The sequence below is a fragment of the Aegilops tauschii genome, chromosome 6 (assembly GCF_002575655.3).
Source record: "Aegilops tauschii subsp. strangulata cultivar AL8/78 chromosome 6, Aet v6.0, whole genome shotgun sequence".
Classification (NCBI taxonomy): Eukaryota; Viridiplantae; Streptophyta; class Magnoliopsida; order Poales; family Poaceae; genus Aegilops; species Aegilops tauschii.
Genome location: NC_053040.3, coordinates 388673235 through 388679234, shown reverse-complemented (window position 1 = coordinate 388679234; position 6000 = coordinate 388673235).

Below are 6000 nucleotides of genomic sequence, written 5' to 3'. Positions count from 1 at the left end.
GATATTTACTTGATGAGACGTAAGTCTGGATCTTTTGAAATCATTCGAAAGGTTCTCAAAAATGAAGTAGAAGTTATTGTAACAAGAAAATTATGTTTCTGCAATTTGATTGCACAAAGGAATATTTCAGTTACATGTTTCGCGAATGTCTGATGAGTTGTGAAAGGGGTTTCATAACTTGCACCTCCCGGAACACCACTGCAAGTGGAAAGTCCGTGGAGATGTAATCAAACCATTTATGACATGGTAAGGTCAAAGATGACATAAATAAATTTGCCATTATCCCTTTTAAAGTGATGCTTTAGAGACTGCGGCTTTTACACTGAAAAGAGCTACATTGGGTCTGTTGAAATGAAGCCATGGTATGGTATGCCCAACCATGTTATATCTTTTCTTAACATTTGGAATATGGGGCTTGTGTAAAAGGTTACAAACCTATTCCAAATCAGACAAGTGCTACTTTGTAGGTTATACCAAAATGTTGGGTATTCCTCCCTCACTATACCGAGGCAAATAGTTTTGCCGCGAAACGGTGTGCTTTTAAAGAGAATGGTTCTTTCAAAAAGGTGGGTGGGAGAATAGTGCAACTCGACGAGATAAACAGTATCTACGTCATCAGATCAAAGGAAAGAGACCTTGGAAGTAATTCCAGAATTTCCTACTGCGACTGATACGGAAGTCTCTACAATAAAATGTATGAACTTCGGTCGAACTTGCAGCTGAACCACGTAGGCAAGGCTCGTGCAAACCTCTCAGGTGCGCCAACGAGATATTGTTGTTAGACAACATTATACCTACGATACACAAGGAAGCGTTGATGGGCCCTGACTCCGGAATTGGCTAAATGCCAATACAACCCGAGTTAGTTTCCATATAAGTGATTCAAGATTAAAACCTTGATACACCTTTCGGAAGACTTAGAGTCTAACGAATATTTATGGAACTTAAAACTGATACGGATAAAATGTTTTATCCATAAAGCTCGACTTGTTGAAATAACAAGTTCAAGAGTTGACTACGATGAGGTTGTTTTCATCGTAGCGATGCTTAAAGTCGGTTCGGGTTGAACTAGCAATTAATACATATTTCAATCATGAGATATGAAACATGGATGATAAAAGGATTTCCATCTGATGGAAATGAAAGCTAGGACTTGTATATGATACAGTCCAAAGTAATTTGTCGATCCAGAGGATGCTAGTAGGTATGCAAACTTCAGAGCTCCAGCAATGGACAGAAGAGAGCAAAATGGAGTTGGAATCTTCGTGTTTTGATGAAATGGTCAAAGGGGTTTTGACTTCATCAATGGGTAACGAAGATGCTTGTAATTCAAGAAAGTAAGTGGGAGCGTAATAATATTTCTAAAAACCTTATGTTCTTGGCACATTGGTAATTGGAAATAAATTTCTTGACACAAATTAGGACTTCATTTGAAAATAGTTTTTCGATGAAGTGCTTAGGCTAAATAGCCTCAATATTAGGCATCATGATCTATGGAGATAGATTTACCTAATGGGGCTAAGCAATGAATACATATTGACAAGATGCTAAAACCTTTTAGCATTTAAAACGCCAAGGAGTGATTCTTGCCAAAGTCACATGGAAAGAGTTTTTGCAAGACTCGGTGTCCCAAAACACTGATGAGTAAAATACGTGATGCAGATTCCACACACTTTTGTGTTTGGATTAATGATGTATTCCATGGTATGTAAAACAACCAGATATGTCCGATACTCCCAAGGTTTTGCGAGTATGGATACCAAAGTGATCAAATTACTGATCATGGGACAACAGTGAAAGATGTCACAGAGTACTAGAGTAAGTACTGATGACATGGTTTTCTCGCAAGCAGAGATCATGAAGAGTTCGTTGTAAAATGTTACATCGATACAGTCTTCATCTTTTCTCCATGCGATTTTCAATTTAAATTAAGGGTTTTGTGTAACACACAATGTGGTGGCACAGTTAGTTGGAATTTGTTCAAACTAGTTACTGTGGCGAATTCTATAACAAGGGCTAAGTATGTTGACGCTTTAGAAGCGACAAAGAAGATGTTGAATCATATAGTTCATTCATGAACTTAGTATAGTTCCAAGATGGCTTTTGACAATGGGACACTACTGCAGGTAGTTGCTCCATAACTCAGTCTGAGGAATCCAGGTTCGACCTGTGATTCACATACATACAAAGCCAAGTCCACACAAAATATGAATTTTGTGAAAACGTGAAAACGCGAGGACATGCAAAGATACACACGGAACTGAAGTCGTCAGATCCGTTGGACATCAGGCTATACCACAAGCGAAGCATATTTACACCGGTGTGCCACAGGTGTGAAGTGCATTAGCATAAGCTAGATTATTGTCTCTAGTGCAAGTGGGAGTCTGTAGGAGATATGCCCTAGAGGCAATAATAAATGTTATTGATTATCTCCCTGTTCATAATTATGTTTATGTTCCATGCTATAACTGCCGTGGTTCCCGAGCCCGTATATCCATAAAGGCTCTGGGGAGAACCCATATGCACGTGTGGAATAATAAACGGTAAAATGTATTCCTAGTCGTGCCTCTAAGACTAGCTCAAGTGTTGCATGATGATTATGTTTTCCCAATCATGGGCATGTCTATGCCAAGCAACTTTGAGGGCACAATGTCAGGAAGGACATTTGTGTTGAATCGACCCGAATTGATGTTATGCTATGAGATACATTCGTCACAAGTTAATGGTTTATAACACAGAGATAGTTAATGTTTGCACAATTCCTTAGACCATGAGAGTATCGAGTTTCTTCATGCTTGCTTCATGAACTTTGGGGTTTGTTAAACGTCATCCGTAACTGGATGGCTATTACGGCGGCTTACGGGTTCATGGGAAAGTATGTTAAGTAACTTGATAGCTCGAGATTGGGATTTGCTCCTCCAACGATGGAGAGATATACTCGGGCCCACTCGGTGTTACGGTGTCCATCATCGTCTGGCCAGACACTTTGTGATTTGATCACGGGGATGCCGGAACACGAAACGAGAAAAGAGAACAAAACCGGTAACGAGGTAACTTGCATAGTGGACAAAGTGTTGGCCCACGGGGATGCAATAAATCTCACCTCGGGTGTTTGTGATATATCGCGAAGCAACAGGAATAGCTCACCTCAACAGCATCTTCCAGCCGGTGGCCTCCTCCTCCTTCTCGGCGAGCGCCTTGAGGAGGTTTGCATTGTCACCCATGAGTTGCTCGACGAGGCCGGTCGCCTTATCAACCGAGGCATCACTGATCTTGAGCAGCTTCATCAAGACTAGCTCCTGCTTCTAAATGAGGCCAGCAAGAATGTCGTCATCACTGGCCAAGGACTTCAGCAACGCCAGCTCGTCGCGATTGCCAACACGGCGAGTGCGCTTGTGAGAGCCCTCGCGTGCCCGTGAGAGCTCGTTCGAGGGCTCCGCAGCGCGCCGGGACATCTCTGTTGCAGATGTCGCTTTGCGGCGGGACCTCTCTAGTGCTTCCGCGACCTTGGTCTTTGCTGCCTTGTTATATGTCCACCCGAAACTCCTCCTACCGGTCATGGCAGAACGACTTGACAGGAAAGACCAGTTTTGTGGGTGATGATGAGAGGAACTGTGAAGTAATTTTCGAGTGGGTAGTTTTTATAGCCCGATGCTAAGTGTGAACACATATTTTTGAGGATCAAGTGTGAACACATATTAGTTTGATAGGTGTGAACAAATTTGCAATTACTTATTGCGTTGTAATCTGCAATGTGACGAGAAGTAAGGTCAAAATTTATTAATGGTTCTAGGCCTACAAAGCCCGGTCTGTTGTTCTGGCTCATCGCAAACAATTCTTTTGGATCAACCGTATGCCATGCATCGGAAGCCCGAAACGTGGGCCCGCGTTCTTGGATGTACGTGTACGTGTCTGCCCACTATCACACACGGTCAAGATATCACCATCATGTCCTATGGATGCGCCGTCGCGCCTCCCACAGGGTGCCAGAAGGTTGACCACGTGGTTGCTCGCTGTTGAGGCGGCCGTGGCGCACTATGCTCGCGTCCGTCCGCGCGTTTTTCTCGCCATTGAGGCGGCCGCGGCGCGCTCCGCTCTGGTGTCCCTGCGTGCGCTCTGCTCGCCGTTGAGGCAAATTTACAATGGCAACGGTTAATAATTGTCTTACATATTCAGGATAATTTAAAATGCCACATGCGGCAAGGCCCAGAACACTCACGACCTAGATATGCATACAATTATAATAAAATATAGGCTAAAAGGCTGAGCAGGCGGCCTTTCGACGATGCTGTTCTCGGACTCCATGGTCAACATAGCACCCTTGCGGCCGTTCAATCCAAGTTTGCTGACCCGCCTCCACCTACGGAGCTGCTGGCGCTGGGAGGCTCTTGGGTCTGTTGGGCCTCTTCCAGAAGAGCTTGACAGCGTGCAATCGCCCGCTTGATATCTCCACGGAACCGCTCCATTTGCATGTCTCTGGCCTGGTAGCAAATTCCGTCCATCACCTGCATCCTCAAGATATCACGTTGGTGATGTTCTACTTCGTCGGGGACGTCAACTCCGCCAAGGATGAGCTCGAGCCTGGCCACCACATCATCGGGATCGAGGTTGACATGGCCGCCGCGGGCAATGATGAAGCCGCAGGCTCCCTGTGTCTTGACTGAATTGCAGAGGTCCTCTGCCCATTCCTTGCGGGGCATCAGGATCTCAATGAGCACTGGTGACGGCGGCTCTTCGGGTGGGTCGTCGATCATGCCGCCGAGCAGTTCTGGATCTTTTGCACGGTGGATGGCAAACTGCTCATCACACCTCCTCTACAATATGTCGATTGTGCGCCCAAGGACTGTCACGCCGATATCGCTGCCGATGGGCCATGGTGCCTGCACCGCCCGATGAAGCTCTTGCTCCCCGACCTGCTCCGGCTCGTTCTCCTCGCCGGTAGGGGTCGACGTTGAAGCTTTGGTCGTTGCCTGGCATGCTTGGAATAACTAATGGTAGATGGGTGAGTACTAGATCTGCGCGGAGTGTCGCGACGGTGCGTTGCCGCCTGGGTTATATGCTGCAAGCCATTAGCTGGTGGCAGGAAACCGATGAGGAAGAGGCGTGGATTTTACAATTCACCCATGTGGAGCGCGGGAAGCATTCGCTAGAGCATGGGAAGAGTAAGTGGAGCACACACACAACCCGAATACCATATGTGATGCCACGTGTTATTTATCACACACGTGTTAACATAAGGAAACGCATGTGTAATTTACTAATCATCGCACACGAGTACTCGCAGACGCATCGTGTGCGATACTCGTAACCACCGCAAGAAACTAGTTTGCATTTTTCAAAGATTTTTGTATGAACAGAATCACACACGAACTAACTATAGTAACCGTCTGTGTTATAATTTCTCATCGCAAACAGTTCATCCGAGTGGGCTGTTTGTTGCGTATCACTCACATCTTGTTTACATGAATCATTTGTGTTTTTTTGGCTCATCACAAACAGTTCATCTATGTGAACTGTATGCCACATATCACACACATCTTGTTAAGTTGATCCGTTCTGTTCTCTTCCCTAATCGAAAACAGTTCATCCGAGTGAACCGTATGCCGTATATCACACACACCTTGATCTGGCTGACCGTTTCTATTGCAATCCCTAATAGCACACTGTTCATTGGAGCGAACTGCATGCCGTATATCACACACACATTGATATGGCTGCTCGTTTCTGTTGTTCTTACTCATCGCAAATAGTTCTTCTGGATCAACCGTATGCCCTGCATCGCACACATAACTAAAATCTGAACCGTGTTTGATGTCTCTGTTGGGAAACGTAGCATGCAATTTCAAAAAAAATCCTACACTCACGCAAGATCAATCTAGGAGATGCATAGCAATGAGAAGGGAAGAGTGTGTCCATGTACCCTCGTAGACCGAAAGCCGAAGCGTTAGCTTAACGCAGTTGATATAGTCGAACGTCATCTTGATCCAACCGATCAAGCAC